This window comes from Heteronotia binoei, chromosome 4 (genome assembly GCF_032191835.1).
Source record: "Heteronotia binoei isolate CCM8104 ecotype False Entrance Well chromosome 4, APGP_CSIRO_Hbin_v1, whole genome shotgun sequence".
Taxonomy (NCBI): domain Eukaryota; kingdom Metazoa; phylum Chordata; class Lepidosauria; order Squamata; family Gekkonidae; genus Heteronotia; species Heteronotia binoei.
The window spans coordinates 19,603,262-19,621,358 of NC_083226.1; positions in this window are offsets into that span (position 1 = coordinate 19,603,262).

Below are 18,097 nucleotides of genomic sequence, written 5' to 3' on the forward strand. Positions count from 1 at the left end.
AATCTCTTCTACCTTCCCCCACACACACACACAACAGACACCCTGTGAGGTGGGTGGGGCTGAGAGGGCTCTCACAGCAGCTGCCCTTTCAAGGACAACTCCTACGTGAGATATGGCTGACCCAAGGCCATTCCAGCAGCTTCAAGTGGAGGAGTGAAGAATCAAACCCGGTTCTCCCCGATAAGAGTCCACAGTCTGCACACGTAACCACTACACCAAACCTAATACCCAGTCAATATCTTCCAGCCCTTAATTTAAACCCACTGTTGTGTGTCCTCTCCTCTGCTGCCAACAGAAACAGCTCCCTGCCCTCCTCTGACAGCCCTTCAAATACTTCAAGAGAGCAATCATGTCCCCCTTCAACCTCCTCTTCTCCAGACTGGACATTCCCAAGACCCTCGACCTTTCCTTATAGGGCTTGGTCTCCAGACCCCTGAGCATCCTCGTCTCTCTCCTCTGCACCTGCTCCATTCTGTCCACATCCTTCTTGAAGTGAGGCCTCCAGAACTGCACACAATACTCCAACTGTGGTCTGGCTAATGCAGAGCTGCTGACCAAGCTGGGGAAACGAAATGGGGGATTGGGGTGGGGGGATCCGGTACTCAAAAGTTCATTTTAAGATGTGCGTGTTAATCTGCCCTCTCGATCATCCCAGTTAAAGATAGCGGCCAGCAGAGCATGCACAGATGCACAACTTTTGCTGAGAAAGGCAGTTCATTCAGGACCCTTGAACAACACACCACAAAGCATGAGAAGAACAAAATGCATGAAAAGGGCAGATACAATCAGATGTTCCCTTGCCTTTGATCATTTTCCAAGCCTTTAGTTCTATTGTGATTTTGCAGGGGCCTTGTCACAGGGGCCTGCACTGCCCACCAGCCTTTCTCAGAAATACTTTTCCCAGCTCTGCAATATCCTTTCGGAGATACGGTGACCAGAACTGTACACAGGATTCCATTGAGGTCACACCATAGATCTATAGGGCATTACAATGTTGGCCATTTTATTCTCATTCCCTTTCCTCATAATCTCTAACAAAGAGTTTGCCTCTTTCACTGCTGCAGCACACTGGGCTGCCAAGCGTCATTGGGTTATCCACTATGACCCCAAGTTCTTTTCCCCATAGCAAGTCCAACTCCCTTAGCCTAAACTTGAAATAGGGATACTTTTTGTTCCATTGTACCATTTGCCCCGTGGTGCAGAGTGGTAAAGCTGCAGTACTGTGGTCTGAACTCTCTGCTCACGACTTGAGTTCGGTTCTGGTGGAAGCTGGATTCAGGTAGCTGGCCCCAGGTTGACTCAGCCTTCCATCCTTCTGAGGTCGGTAAAATGAGTCCCCAGCTTGCTGGGGGGAAAGTGTAAAAGACTGCAGAAGGCAATGGCAAGCCACCCTGTAAAAAGTCTTCCGTGAAAACATGGTGAAAGCAACGTCACCCCAGAGTCGGAAACGACTGGTGCTTGCACAGGGGACCTTTCCTTTCCTTCCTTTCCTTTGTTCCATTGTGCATCACCTTAACACTTACCAACATCGAACTTCATTTGCCAGATTGTCACTCACTCACCCAGTTTGTGGAGGTTTTCTGGGGTGATCCAGGTTTGGGTGGACTTCTATTCAGATTCAGCTTTTATCCCCTAGAACCTCATTATGAATTCCTGTTGGGAACCCTAGTGCAGGGGGGGAAGGCATGAACTTGTCTTGGGGTGGGAAAATTCTGCTTGGTGATGTCTGCTCCCCCTCCCTAAAGTCACCAAAGTACTGAGGTGGGGCTCTTTTGGGGGGGAGGGGGTGGGGTTTGAGATCCAGTCTCTGAACCTGGTTGTGGCCAATGTTCCCTCTAAGCTGCAGAGTCTTATGGGCAGAAATTCTACTTTGTGAGCTACTGGTATTAAAGTGGTGAGCTCCTGCACGAATTAGTGTGCTCTGGGGTCATCTTTCCTGTGCTAAGGCAGAAATGTGTGAGCCGGAGGCTAAAAACCTGTAAACTAGCTCACGCAAACTCAGCTTAGGGCAAGGGTGGCCACACGCGGCTCTTGCATATCTTATGTGGCTCTCAAAGCCCCCATCACCCTGTTGGCAGTCTTGTAGAAGACATTCCTCTTTGTAAACCACTTCTCCAAGCCAAGCCAGCTGGCAGCTTGGAGAATGCATTTGAAGTTAAAGTTGCTTTCTTTCCACCTCTCCCTCCCCTTCCCCATCTATTTGCTTCCCTCTCCGCATGTCTTGTGGCTCTCAAACATCTGACATTTATTCTATGTGGCTCTTATGTTAGACAAGTTTGGCCACTCATGGCATTAGAGGGAACACTGGATGTAGTAGGTCAGAGGTGGCCAACGGTAGCTCTGCAGATGTTTTTTTACCTACAACTCCCATCAGCCCCAGCCAGCATGGCCAATGGCTGGGGCTTATGGGAGTTGTAGGCAAAAAACATCTGGAGGGCTACCGTTGGCCACCCCTGCAGTAGATGATTTGGGAACTAATGGGGGGGGGGCTTAATGCGTCTTTCATAACAGGGAATGAGAGCATCTGGAAGCCCCAGGTGCCCAATGATGGTGGGTTGGGGATGTCTCTTGGGGGCATTCGCAGGAATTCAGGTGGATGCACTGACAAATAGGGGGGGGGGGGGGGCTGAGGAAGCCTAGCGCTCCTCGGCCTTCAGCTCTGGTTCCTGCCAGACTCAGCCGGCTCTGCGTCCGGAAGAGTTGCCAGGGAGGGCGCGGAGGGGTGTCCACCCCCAACTTCTCCCCGCCCCTGGCTGGGGTCGCCTTTTCCAAGGGAGCGCAGCGCTGCCGTCCCCTAGACGGGCTCTGTCTGGCTTCTGCCGCCGAGAGCTCCTCGCCCGCCCCGTCCATGGCCACGTCGCTGCTGCTCCCGGGGGCCCTGCTGGTGATCCTGCTCGGGGCGCCCTCCTCCCCCGCCCGGCCCGCGGCCGCCAACGCCAGCGCCGCCCCGTCGGTGGAGGTGAGGGTGGGGGTGTTGCTGCCCGAGCGCAGCCTGCGCTACGCCTGGTCTTGGCCGCGCGTCAAGCCCGCCCTGGAGGCGCTGGAGGCCCAGCTGCGCCCCCAAGGCCTCGCCGTGCGCACCGCCTTCGCCTCCACCGAGGCCGAGGAGGGCAACTGCCGCCTCTCGGAGACCTTCCACGAAGTCCTGCAGCTGATGAACTCCCAAAGCGTCGACGTGATCCTGGGCCCGGGCTGCCGCAACAACCTCTTCCTCGTGGCCGCCTTCGCCAGGCGCTGGCACCTGCCCTTCCTCCGAGCCGGGGCCTACGGCAGCCGCCTCGATGTCAGCCGGACGGTCTACGCAGGCCCGGCGGGGCCTGATCTCCGAGCCTTCGCGGCCCGGCTGCACCGGCGCTTCCACTGGGCCTCCCGCGCCGCCTTGGTCGTCGGTCCCGAGGAGGATCCCTTGCAATACTATAACCTCTGGTTATGCTTGGAGGAGCATCCCGCGGACACCCCCGACTTCACCGCCCCCGTTCACCAATATCGACAGCAGGACGAGGCCGTCCGGTTCATCCAGGCCCAGGGGCCAGGTGAGTGACTCCGATGGGGTTGCCAAGCCCCAGGTGGGGGCAGGGGATCCCCGGATTTGGAGGCCCTTTCCCCGCTTCAGGGTCATCAGAAAGCGGGGGGGAGGGGACGTCCGCTGGGTACTCCACTCTTCCCTATGGAGACCGACTCCCATAAGGTATAATGGAAAATTGATCTGTGGGTCTCTGGGGCTCTAGGGGGGATTGCTTTTTGAGGTCGAGGCATCAGATTTTCAGAATTAGCAGGGCATAGAACAGTTGCCCAGTTCCTCTCCTCAAAACACCCCCCAAGTTTAAAAAAAGATGGGACCAGGGGGTCCAATTCTACGAGCCCCAAAAGAAGGTGCCCCTATCCTTCATTATTTCCAATGGAGGGAAGGCATTTAAAAGGTGTGCTGTCCCTTTAAATGTGGGCAGTCCCTTTGGAGTTCAGTGATGCTTGCCACAGCCTTGCTCCTGGCTCCACCCTCCAAGTCTCCTGCCTCCCTCTCCAAAGTCCCCAGATATTTCTTGAATTGGATGTGGCAACCCTACCCCGCCCCCCAGCTCTGGGAGTGGGGCTTGCCAGTGTCCCTGCGGCCAGCAGCCGCACCCTGCCTCGGGACCCCTGGACTCCTGAGGCATTGCGCCCTGTGCATTCCCCCCTCCGTCCTTTCACAGAGGCAGGGCTCCCCCTGGAAGGGAAGGCCAGCGAGTGAGGAGGGCGCATTGCAGAGAAAGAGAAGGCAGCGTGCCCAGAAATGCCCACTGAACAGAAGGGAGGCCCCCTTCTCTTTCTCTCCCCTCCTAACAAGCTTGGCAGTTTCCTTCTAGTCGCAGTGGCTGTAGGGGACCACCTCTGCCTGATGCAGGGGAGAAAGAGGGGCACCAGATGCCCCCAGGGAGGAGTGGAAGGAAGCTGAGAGAGGGGGAAAGAGGGGTCACATCAGCGGGCTGCTCTGGGGTTCCATCCAAACTACTCTTAACGGGGAGCCCTGTTGCTTGGGAGTTCGGGACTGAGTTGCAGTCAGATCTAGATGATCTGAAATAGATCCTCCAGAATTGCCATGATTCTTACCCACTGTTGGATTGAAAGGCCTTGCTGGATATTTAGCCGGGAAGTGACATAATTTTTACTAATAAATCCATATGAGCTCATTGCCAGCCCATTGCATTCCAGGGATTTCTGTGTTGTTTTCCTATTTTTGTTTTAGACCTCATGCACACACACACACATAGAGATGTCTGGACTCTGGACTTGCCCAGTGCTCCGGAGGCTGTCCAGAGTGTAGTGGTTAAGCATGGAAGACTCTAATCTGGAGACCTGGGTTTGAGCCCCCGCTCATCCTACATGCAAAGCCAGCCAGCCGACCTTAGGCCAGTCGCAGTTCTCTCCAAACTCTCTCAGCCCCACCTACCTCACAAGGTGTCTGGTGTAGGGAGAGGAAGGGAAGGAGCTTTGAGACTCCTTAGGGCAGAGAAAAGCAGAGTATTTTCTTCTTTTGATCAGCAAAGATGTTTTGGACGATCCACACCAGCTTGACCCCATCTGGTCTTGGAGGCTATGTAGGGTCGGCCCTGGTTAGTACTTATATGGAAGCCCACCAAGGAAGCCCAGGGTTGGTGGAGAGCCGGTATGGTGTAGTGGTTAAGTGTGCGGACTCTTATCTGGGAGAACCGGGTTTGATTCCCCACTCCTCCATTTGCACCTGCTGGAATGGCCTTGGGTCAGCCATAGCTCTGGCAGGGGTTGTCCTTGAAAGGGCAGCTGCTGTGAGAGCCCTCTCCAGCCCCACCCACCTCACAGGGTGTCTGTTGTGGGGGAGGAAGGTAAAGGAGATTGTGAGCCGCTCTGAGACTCTTCAGAGTGGAGGGCGGGATATAAATCCAATATCTTCTTCTTCTTCTTCTCTGCAGAGGCAGGCAGTGGCAAAGCACCTCCGAGCGTTCCTTGCCTTGAAAATCCAGCAGGTTTGCCATAAATCAGCTGTGGCTTGACAGCACTTTCTCCCCCTAGTGCAGTTACTGGACATGGGCTTTTTTGGTAGAAAATGCCCAGCAGAAACTCATTTGCATATTAAGCCACACCCCCTGACACCAAGCCAGCCAGAACTGCGTTCCTTTGCACTCCTGCTCCAAAAAAGCCCTGGACACCACCTTAGATTTTGGAGCTTTGTTTGCTGGAGTCCATGTGAAAACCATGAAAACTCTCCAGGATCCCGTTCCAGGATCCATGTTTTTATACCACAGTCCTGCAGCAAAGTCCTGGATCCACATTTTCTCTGATATTGTTAATACGTATGCTTTTACACTGGTTTTTGGTGAATCCATATGAAAACTAGCCATACCCATGGGGATCCATGCAGTTTTTTAAGTTTTTGCTACATGCTGCTGCAGTGAATTCGTTTTTAGTTCTGGTGTAGCCCATGGACTTTGATGTGACATCTTGAGTCAGTTTTCTTTAAGTAATCCACCTTGAGTCCATGGGAGAAAGGCAGGCTGTAAGTAGCGTAAATAAAATGTTTATTAAAAGTGGGGTCTGATAGAATCCATTCACAAATGGTGAAGAGCTATGTAATCTAGAAACTTTTTTTTTTCACTCTCTCTTCGCCCTTTTCTTTCCTCTCCCCCACCCGCCTTTGGAAAACTCAATAAAATCTGTAATTAAAAAAAAAAATTGTAGAGATATACAAGGATTCATATTTTAGATGCATTTTTGAACCAACGAGGCACCATGAAATATGTGTTTTTTGTGATCCCATTCATTAGCATGGGTGTGATATCTGTTTAGACTTTGGATAGAGTCCAGGTAAAAATCTTTAAGAACTCAAAAAGGGCATCTTTTTTAAACACTGTGGCAAGGTCATGAAATGCTGGAGCCATGATTGTTATGGTTTTGTTCATGGCAAGGCGGAATGCAATAGTGGTATTTTGTTGTTTCAATAGCCCCATTCATATATTATTATTGTTGTTCTTCTTCTTATTTCCCGCCCTCCCTGCCAAAGCAGACTCAGGGCAGCTCACAACAGTAAAAACAATATTTTGAATAAATGCACCTATAGCCCACTGTACATGTATGCATCTATTTGTAAGGATGACCCAGTGCATGTTTATTTAATCAATGATGTTGGGGACCGGTACTGGAAAAATGTGGGGTTTGTAGCACATGCTCAGCTGCGCATGCATTAACTGTAACATCAGACTTACTCGACACACCTACAAAGAACAATCAGGTATAGTATGTATTAGGATTGTGTGTCCATTGTAACTTGTAAGCAGGGCTTGTGGATAAAGATCCAGCCTCCAAATCCATGTTTGTGCACCATGGCGCTGGTCAAAGAATTGGATACACATTTTCATTGTGCAGTTTGTGGACCTCAGTAGGATCTGTACACTTCCCATGCACATTGTGGGGTTCAATGTAGAAATCATGAAGAGGCCTGAAGATTTCTGCTTGAATCCATTTTTCTTTTTTTTGGCCCCATGGTGGTGCCATCTTTCTTAGCTTCAGTTTATGGAGAGCTATATAACTTTAAAGTGAATGTCATTGGAGTCCATGTAAAAGTCATAAGAATCCATCCACCGTGGCCCCATGAATTGCTGGGTCCATGGGTTTTAAAGTGCATCTGGGGAAATGTTCTTCTTAATTGAGGGGGGTGAGGAGAACATTGATGGGAACCTGGTTGCCAGGACTGGGGAGGGGAGACTGCTCCACAAGGCCTTTGTGGCGAGGAGACAAAGAGACACATAATGCAGAGCATCTTAAGTCAAGCCTTGTGCTTCATGCGTGGTTGAGGGGCACATTGCCCTCACTGCCTGCCCTTCGTTCCTTGCTTGTGTCTGACACAATGATTAAACACAGAATGATTAAAGGTCTGGGACACTTTCCCTATGAAGAAAGGTTTAAACGCTTGGGGCTCTTTAGCTTGGAGAAACCTGATAGAGGTTTACAGGACTATGCATGGGATGGAGAAAGTAGAGAAATACCGTATTTGCCGGCGTGTAAGACGACTGGGCGTATAAGACGACCCCCCCAACATTTCCACTCAAAATATAGAGTTTGTTATATACTCGCCGTATATATAAGACTACCCCCTCTTCCGCACACCATTGTACGGCCGCAGCACAACCGCAGCGCCTCCGGCTCGCCCCTGCATCTCCCTGTGACCGGCACTAGTGCGCAAGTGCGCATGTGCGAGCTCTGCGTAGACAAGGGGCGGGCCGGAGCTCCGCTGCTTCCCGCCGAGCAGAACAGGCCGGTCACGCCGAAAAGGCTGGCACCCCTGTCTCGCTGCTGATGCTCGCCGCAGCCACGCTGGATACCGCGCGATACTGGACGGTATGTAGAATGAAGTGGGCGGGCATCGGGAGGCCACTATGGGCAGCTATGTCTATCCCAACTGAAGTGCACCTGGCGTATAAGACGACCCCCCCCCCCCCCACTTGGAGGCATGTTTTTCAGGGCAAAAAAGTAGTCTTATACGCCAGCAAATAGGGTAAGTCCTTTTCTCCCTTTCTCACAATGCAAGAACTCGTGGGTATTCAATGAAATTGCTGAGCAGTCGGGTTAGAACGGATAAAAGGGAAGTGCTTCTTCACCCAAAGGGTGATTAACATATGGAATTCACATAAGGTGGTGGCGGCTACAAGCATAGCCAGCTTCAAGAGGGGTTCGGATAAAAATATGGAGCAGAGGTTCATCAGTGGCTATTAGCCACAGCATATTATTGGAACTGTCTGGGGCAGTGATGCTCTGTATTCTGGGTGCTTGGGGGGGCAAAGTGGAAGGGCTTCTAGCCCCACTTGTGAACCTCCTTTTTTTTGCTCACTGTGTGACACAGAGTATAGGACTGGATGGGCCATTGGCCTGATCCAACATGGCTTCTTTTATGTTCTTATGGCACACACTCCACTGGTCGGTCTGGTTTCTCCATAGTGGTCTACATCTGTGGGTCCCTGCAGATGTTGCAGGAGATCATGCACCTGATGCAGTTTCAGAACATGACCAACGGTGACTATGTCTTCTTCTATCTGGACATTTTGGGGAAAGCCTGAAAGCTGAGGAGCATCGTGAGGCAGCCAAGCCCTGGCAGAGCAAGGAGAGCCAAGATATGGGAAGCCTCAAAGAGGCCTTCCAGGTAAGTCCAGGACTCTGCTGCAGGGAGGGAGTGGAGAGGAAGAAAACTAGGGAGCTGAAGATCGGTGCTGGTATCACCCCAAAGGCTATTGCCTTCTCTGGGTGTGTTGCAATGCAAGATGAGGGGTGTGGTGGGATTTCGGAAAGGCCACAGTTCAACATGTTGAGCCATGACTTGCAGATGTGAAGCAAAAATGAGTCCTCCAGTGATTCTGAGCAGGTGCAGAAAGAGATCTCCCCTTACGAATGAGTCCCCGCTCATTGCCTCGATATGCAGGGAAGAGGAGTTTGCTTCTGGCCTCCTGCAGACTGAGCCACAGCACACCTAGTGAAGGAGGGTGACATGAAGGTGGGGCTCTTAGGGGTCTACCTTGGCTGGGCCCTTGGAAGGGGTATTGGGAAAGGCCTCCCTCAGCAGGGAAAGAGATTTTCCGCCCCCCCCCAGTCTTCTGTACAGACGCAAATTGAGATGGCAGAGGCCCAGGCCCAGATGTGTGCCTGCACAGAAGGCAACTTGATGAACAACAGTGACAGGTAAGCACAAACCTGTTTTTTTACCTGGATGAAGCCCAGTGGGGCTTCTGGTCTCTATTGTGTGAGGAGAGACAAGAATTTTTAGGTCAGAATCTCTAGGCCCAAAGGGAGGTGAAAGGGCATGGGAGGCTGGCCCTCCAAATGGAGAGTCTTTTCCAGTGGCGGACTAGCCAGGGTGTCAGCTTGCCCGATGGCAAGTGGGCCCTGTAGGCCCCTGATGAAGTGGGCCCCCTTAAACATTAGGGAAAGGAAAGGTCCCCTGTGCAATCACCAGTCGTTTCCGACTCTAGGGTGACGTTTCTTTCACAACGTTTTCATGGCAGACTTTTTACGGGGTGGTTTGCCATTGCCTTCCCCTGTCATCTACACTTTCCCCCCAGCAAGCTCATTTTACCGACCTCATAAGGATGGAAGGCTGAGTCAACCTCAAGCCGGCTACCTGAAAGCCCAGCTTCCACCAGGGATTGAACTCAGGTCGTGAGCAGAGCTTAGGACTGCAGTACTGCAGCTTTAACACTCTGTGCCACAGGGCTCTTCTTAAACATAAGACAATATGTTAAAAATGTTAATGCCTTTTTAGTAGCTTGAAAATATAACAGAAGTTTCAGTATTATTACTGCAATGCAACTAAAATTTACGTTGTATTTAGGGTTGTCAGCTTCCAGCTGGGGCCTGGGGAATCTCCTGCTTTTACACCTGTTCTCCAGCTGGCAGAGATCAGCTCCCCTGGAGGAAATGCAACCTGTATTTACATTTAGTATCTACTGCACACTGCCAGTAAAATGCGCAATTACTAAAAATACATATTTATTTTGCAAAAGTTTTAATTGTACCCTTTTTCCACTTACGTATTTTTTTGAAAATTTAATTTATTTCTTACAAAATGAAATGATACCCTTATAGTTGTGAGTGGGCCCCCTATGTCTCCTGGCAACCAATATTTTTAGACCCAGTTCGCCGCTGGTCTTTTCCCTCTTGCAGGAGACCAGCCCTACCAGAACCCCGGCCTGGTTAACCTGCTGGTGTGTCTTCTGAGCTGCCCAGATCTGCCCTGGAATGCCTGACAGAGTCCCAGCCAATTGGAGCTCCCTTGACCTCTTTCTCTAATTGCAGACAGTGCTGGTGGTCACTTCCCATGAGCCTCGAACCCCTGAATACCGGCGTTTCCAGAGCCAGCTGATCCTGCGTGCTCAGAGAGACTTTGGTGTGGCAGTGAATGACTCGCTGGTAAATCCACACACCCCTGCTTGCATGCCTTCTTCTGCAGTCTGGTGTTATGGGATGGAGGTCAGGGCCCTTTGTGAGAAGTGAGATGAGAGAGATCAGCCAGCATTCTGGGGCCAAAATCAATTGGCCTCGAGAATCTCCTCTTGTGACCAAGGAATGATCCAGGAGATTCCCCAGGTTTGGGGTTGAAGAAGGAAGCTGTGGCTTGGCTTTGCTGCGGGGGGGCACAAGGTTCGCTTGATAGATCAAGGTCAACATTAGCCCTTGACCATGCAAAGAGTTTGCAGTGGCTGCCTTGGTAGTTCTCTCCTCTGGGTGACCATTGTTGTTTCTTTGTACCTGGCTTTGGTTATTGTCCTTTGCTTTCCTCTTGCATTTTCAGTTGTGCTCCCTGTGCTGTGTTTCAGCCTTGTGACTGACCACTGCCCCTCCTCCCAATTCCACTACCATTTCACTTCCCACATGAAGCGTTCACTGCCCCCCATGTTCTACCTTCCTTGTGTGCTTCAAGGCTTGCCTCTTGTCGCCCAGGTCTGGACTGGCACAGGAGTCTCCTCTGTGTAATAGTCGGAGGAGGGTTAAGCTTGCCTGAGGCGTGATGTTCACCAGACCCATGAGAACAAAGAGACACTCCTGGATTCCCAGCGGTCTCAGATCCCTGCCTCAGTCAAGGAGTAGCTGCTGGTCTGGAGCCAATTCAGGGGCCCTCTGGCTCCCAGACATTTGAGATAGACCAACATGGCATTTCTCATGGGCTGCATTAGCAGAGCTGTGCCTAGATTGTCCCCGGTGATGTCCTCCAAGTCCAGTGGCTGCCGGGGTGTGGGGTAGTGGGGGGGACAGGATAGTTCCAAAATGTTTCTCTCACTCTGTCTGTCCCACTGCAACAGGGGACCCTGGTGGCCGGCTGCTTCCACGATGTGCTGCTGCTGTATCTCACGGCCCTGAATGAGACGCTGAAGGAAGGTGGAACCAAGCGGGACACCAGCCGCATCCTGGAGAAGATGAGGGGCCAGAAATTCCAGGGTATTGGAGGCTTGGCAGGGGATGGGGAAGGAATGGAGAAGTCGGGGCTGTGGGTCAGAGGAAGGTACCAAGTTGATGCCCTGGGCTGAGAGAGATTGGGCCAGAAGAAATCAGGTGGGAATGGGGGAGGGGGGCTGGCTGTAGAGAGGAGCTGCCCCAGAGCCTGCCCAAGAGGCAAACTCAGTCATGGTTCACAAGCCACATAGAACTGCATCTCCCTCCCTGCCCCCACCCCTCCAGGTGTCACTGGGACGGTGAGCCTCAACAGCAATAATGATCGAGAGATGGATTTCGACCTGTGGGCCATGAGGGATGTGGAGAGCGGAGAATACCAGGTGTGTGTATGCAGGGGAGGTGTCTGCTATGCTAGGTGGTGATGGGTCTGAAAGCAGCCCCAGTGGGTCTCTTGCATGCACCAAATGGGCACTAAACAGCCCTGAGTGGGACTAGGGGATGTCATGGAATTAGGGCCTGAATTGACTCTCAGTCCCCTGCTAAAAGATTCCCGTGGCACAGAGCGGTAAAGCTGCAGTACTGCAGTCTGAGCTCTCTGTTCGTGACCTGAGTTCGATCCCCGGTGGAAGCTGGGTTTTCAGGTAGCCGGCTCGAGGTTGACTCAGCCTTCCATCTTTCGAGGTCGGTAAAACGAGTACCCAGCTTGCTGGGGGTGAAAGTGTAGAGGACTGGGGAAGGCAATGGCAAACCACCCTGTTACAAGTCTGCCGTGAAAACGTTGTGAAAGCAGCATCACCCCAGAGTCGGAAACGACTGGTGCTTGCACAGGGGACCTTTCCTTTCCTTCCCCCCTGCTAAACCTGGGTCACTTTAATTTCTATAGTGAATTAGCCTCTGCTCATCAGTGTGAGGTGGAACCAAGATGGCCTTGATGCTGTAGCTGAAATACATTTGTTATTTGCCTGGGTGTACTCTGTGGGTTTCTGTACTCTACTTGGAAAGGGAACTTGGAGCTCCAGACTTCCCAGACCTTAAATGTTTTCCCCAGCAGGGGACCTGAGGGGCATGGGAGGTGAATCCAGGCCTGTCCACCTGCATAGGATTCTGGGAAGTTGGAATGGACATGGAGGAAGGTGCTCCCTGGGTCTGTGATCTGAATCCTGTCCCTTCTTCCCACAGGTGGTGAGTCATTACATAGGCTCAGAGAAACAGATCAAATGGCTGGGGCCCATCCATTGGAAGAAGGGGGCCCCTCCTCGCGACAACCCACCCTGTGTCTTCAACATGGATGACCCTTTTTGTGGTAAGAGTAAGTCCATGGGTAGAGGGACCTGCTTTCACTGGCCTATCCACATTGGCCGTCTGTAAGCCCTTTCATCTCCTCTGCCACCTCCAATGGTGATACGTCTTCAAGGCAGGACGACCCTAAGTAGGAAATGAATGTTTAAACACCTGCCATTTTGCCTCACGTTCTGCTCTCTGGTTGGAAGCAAAGGGCTGATTTCCCAGCAAGCGGTTTGACAATTCACAGGCCTCTGACATCTTTTCATAGGGTAAGTTTTTGCATATTCGTACAGTACAGTTGGCATTGCTAAACGTGTGCGTGTTCTCACACATCCAAATGAGAGTCCTGGTTTCCTTTTCTCACGTACACCCGCCGTCACTGCTCACTGCATGGCAACCAATCCTAAAAACATACAGAGCGAACTGATCAGTCTGACAGTAATGATTGTGTATTTAAAAAAAACCAACCCTCTTACCATTTGGTGTTCATTTCATTCTTTGTCGAGTGTTTTCACACATGTGCATTTTTGCTCAGCCTTATGGGATTTTAGTCCTCCCTCCGTGTCATTTAATCATCTGGAGGAGCCTCAGTTTCACCTGCCGCACAGAGGCAAAAGCAGCTGCAAAGGGAGAAGGAAATGAAATCGAAGTACCATAACTTGTGCCCTTTTCTCAATCCCCGCCTAGGAGTCGCTTTTGGGTGTTTTCGGAACGAGTGCTTTCCTCAACTTTGCCAGTTGGACACATTTGGGCAAATCCAGATTTGCAAGTGAAGCATGGGTATTTTTCTCTGCTTTGAGACAGGCATTCATTCTGCCATCCCCAGTGCCCCCTTCCACCCACACGACACAGCCAGAAGGGGTGGTTCCAGTCTGAGAGGTCTGTCACTCCTAAGTAGGGACGCTCTAAATTCACCTGTTCATCTCATGGTCTACTTGCAGAATGGAGTAGGAAACTGATTTATTCCTGATCAGTTCAGCCACTCCAGAGAAGTTCAGGCCTCTGTCCCAGGTAAGTTTTTGCATAATCCAACAGTATAATGCAGTTGGTGTTATCTCACCCATCCCAATGGGAGTCCTACCTAAAAAATTTTTGGCCACTGTGTGACACAGAGTGTTGGACTGGATGGGCCATTGGCCTGATCCAACATGGCTTCTCTTATGTTCTTATGTTCTACGTCCCCTTGACATAGCTTTTCTCTCTGCTCACTACTCAGCAGCCAATCATAAAAATAAACTCTGAGCAAATTGATTGGTCATATAGCAATTTTAAAAGTATGCGTTTGTAAAGGTCCTACTGTTTCGTGTTCATTTCATTCCACATTATTGTCAAGGTCCTTTGTGCATGCGCTTTCCCACTCAGCCTTATGGGAGCGGTCATTCTCCCTTGTGTCATTTAATTATCTGGAGAAACTTCAGTTTCAACCTTCTGCAGAGATGTAAAACTGTCTCGAAAGGGAGAAGGGAATGAAACAGAAGCACCACAACCAGTCTGCAACTGCAAAGCTGTTCGGCTACTGCTCAAGGCACATGGCAGCGAGGCAAACAGATCTAAGGCTCAGTTTAGGAGCAGTCTTGACTGGTGATTGTGGTGTCTTCATCTGAGACCTGTTCACCTCTAAATCCATGACATCCCTCAGTCATTCTGACCCTCCCCACAGGAGATGTTTGTGTTGCCTTGTAGTGACTTGCAATCAAAAGCTGAGGTGGAATGGAGAAGTTTCCAGGGTGGTTGAAGAGGGGAAGATTAGAAGGTTGACCTGGGGGATTTGCATAGAGTTGCCCCCCCCCCCATACACACATAGGAACAGAAATTTCTCTAAGCACCCCAGAACCAAGAAACGCTTCTGGGGGCCAAGTGAGAACTGGAGAGTATATTGCACAGACCTCAAATTGGCACAAGTTTTGTGATTGTGGCCTCTAGTGGAGCCAAGTTTTTGAGCGCTTCCATGGATGACCATGCGAGAGCAGGATTAATGACCCTATGAGCACCATCCCAGATCACTTCGAGGGTCAATGTTCCCGTTGATCACTTCATCCAAGTCTCATTGTGGGGTCAGCTGTGGGCCTGCCTCACATTCATCGGGTGGGTCGTTGGCCCCTCTAGGAGCGATAGGGCACCGAGAGCGAAGACGGGTGCTGCGATGGTGAGGGACTATCTTTTGGAGCCCCTCGAGCCGCAGGAAGCGTCTCCTTTGGACTACTGGGTCACGAAGGAGGAGGTCTGGCCAGCCCTCTCCTCCGTAGCCAAGGCGTTCCTCTCATGCCCACCGACGAGCGTGCAGAGCAAGCGCGTCTTTTCGCATATGGGTGACATTGTCTGCCCACATTGCAATCGCCTGCAACCCTGGACAGTTGAGCAGTTGGTCTTCTTGAAGGTCAACTTGCCTCTGTTCAGGTCCCCAAACGTAGACTTTGAGAGTGAATGAAGTGAGCATCTACTTGTGCCTGCATCCTCTCTTGGCCCGCGCTTGGAAGGTGGTTGTAAAACGCTCCTCCACTAAAAATAGACTAGAGTCCAAAGACAGCCCAAAAACTCACTCACAAATTGATTGGCAGTGCATCCCCCCCCCACCCCTCATCCCTCCCCAAACCAAAAGTGAATGCTGGTTTAAAAACTGCAAAGTGATCCAAATTTCCCCAGTCCCCTATCCACACATGCCTAATAATACTGAAAGGGCCATTGCATCCCCCAACTGTAACCGACAGCACCCACAGGCCCAGCCAGGATAACCCAGGGTTTTTTTCAGGGGAAGGAGGAAGAAAGAGGGAGGTGCCAGTGATGATGACAGGCAGCCAGCAGCCATACCAATGCTGAGGTCCCTCTAATGGGACAGTGATAACTGGTGTGCTGCTGCTGAGCTGAGAGAGAAGGAATGGTTGCCTTCCTCTCACACAATCTGAGGCCCTCCCAGTGATCTTCCTCATTTGGGGTGCAATTCTGGCTCGCCTCCTCGTGGTGCACCCTGGGTAATGCAAAAGAGCCTGGACCAGCCAACCATCCATCACTCAAGGTAAGTCAAAATGCTTCTTGCTTTGTGTCAGATACAGAATGATGTGGAGCTAGGTGTGGTGGTCCACCACTTCTCTTGTTTGAGAGTTGTGTTGTTTGGGGCAGGGCTGGAGAGCTGGCATCTGTAGATTGCATGTTCTGTGGCAGGGAAGCTGGCACCTGGGTGAGAGACCCAGAACCAGCATGCTTGTTGTGCTTGGCCAGCTCTCCCCGCGTTGTTTGGGGCAGGGCTGGAGAGCTGGCATCTGTAGATTGTGTGTTCTGTGGCAGGGAAGCTGGCACCTGGGTGAGAGACCCAGAACCAGCATGCTTGTTGTGCTTGGCCAGCTCTCCCCGTGTTGTTTGGGGCAGGGCTGGAGAACTGGCATCTGGGTTTGCTGCAGCCAGGTCTGCAGAGCAGACCTTGAGCAGATTGTGTTTTGTGTGGCAGTGACGTTGACAACTGGGTTTATATTGGTTCCAGGCCTGCAGGGTTCATAGAGTAGATAGAGGGATGTAGTGCATTTGGGTCCTATAGAGATTCTCTGGTGTGAAGTTAAGTTTGGCTTTGGGTGCCCCAGGAATTGGACCCCCTGGTCCAATTTTTTTTTGGCCTTGTGGGTTTTGTGTGGGACAGTGCCCTGAAGCTGCACAGCAGTTTGGGGGGCTCTCCTCAAAACCTCCTGCTCCCCAGAGCCACTTTTCCCACAACAATTACAGTGAGGAAATGGCTCTAATTGGTTTTTTCTCACCATTGGGAGCAGTGTTCCTTTTGGGGTGCCCACAGATGGGTGCAGTCTTTCTGGGCCAGGGGGGTTTCATGCTGGGGAGTCCCCTAAAGCCACCCTGCAGTTTTGGGGCCTCTCCCTCAAACTCCCCTCTGGTCAGAGCCACTTTCCCCACAGCAATTATAGTGGAGGAAGTGGCTAATTGGGCTTTCCCCATCATTGTTGGCAATGGGCCTTTTGGGGAGGCCAAAGACAGGGACCCCCTGGCCCAATCTTTTTGGGACTTGGGGGTTTTGTAGGGGAGAGTCCCCTGCGGGTTCCCTGCAGTTTTTGGGGCTCTCCCTCAAACCCCCTGCTCCCCCAGTAGCCTCTGATTATGCCCTATGTTGCCATTGATTTCAATGGCCCATAGGGTATAATGGTGGAATAGGAGCACCCTCTTTGGGTGCCCCTGGAATGGGACCCCCTGGCCCAATCTTTTTGGGACTTGGGGGGTTTGTAGGGAAGAGTCCCCTGCAGGTCCCCTGCAAATTTGGGGGCTCTCCCTCAAACCCCCTCCCCTCCAGGCGGCTTCAAATATACCTCATTTGCCATTTATTTCAATGGCCCATAGGGTATAATGGGGCCGTATATTCGGAAATAGCCACGCATCTACCATATATGCGGCGATTCCAACTACGGCATTCAGAAATATATGGGATTCCATAATTTTTTCCCCTGTATACTTCCGAATCCGTGTACTTCCGAATTTATTTATTTTTTTGCACATCCCTACTGACAAGATCAGGCTTGCCTGGGCTATCTAGATCAGGGTGTGGGAGGTCTTATTCTTAATGATGTGACTTTAAGATTAATTATTGGCTAATCAATATATTGGAGAACCCTTGATTGTTCAGAGTTATACATCACATTTGCTATTCCAATACAGAGAAGTGCCCCAGGAGAGTTCCAGGTTCAGCCCATTTGAACTACTCTTTGGAAGACAAGCTAGACGGCCGATGGATCTCTTGAAGGAAGCATGGCCAGGAAAAGAAAGCATTGAGAGCCAAGATATATCTTATCACCAGGACCTCCAAGAAAACTTACAAGAGCTGAGATCAGCTGCTTCGGACAACGTGAGAAGAGCCCAGCAGAAGCAGAAGATGTGGTTTGATTCCAAAGCCTGTGAGAGAATCCTCCAGCCTGGAGACAAAGTCATTGTGTTGGAAGCCCTGAAGGAAACACAAACTTGAAGCAGCTTGGAAAAGGACTGTTCCAAACTGTGCATCAGGTTTCTGATGTAAATTATAGGGTTACTGTGAATGCTGAAGGGGAGCAATGCAAACCATTCCATGTTAATATGTTGAAACCCTATTATGACTGGAGTAACCTGGTCCTTAAGAGCCCTGTGGCGCAGAGTGGTAAGGCTGCAGTACTGCAGTCCAAACTCTCTGCTCACGACCTGAGTTCGATCCCAGTGGAAGCTGGGTTCAGGTAGCCGGCTCGAGGTTGACTCAGCCTTCCATCCTTCCGAGGTTGGTAAAATGAATACCCAGCTTGCTGGGGGGGGAAGTGTAGATGACTGGGGAAGGCAATGGCAAACCACCCCGTAAAAAGTCTGCCGTGAAAATGTCATGATGTGACCTCACCCCCAGAGTCGGAAATGGCTGGTGCTTGCACAGCGGACTACCTTTACCTTTTAAACCTGGTCCTTATGACCAGAGGCG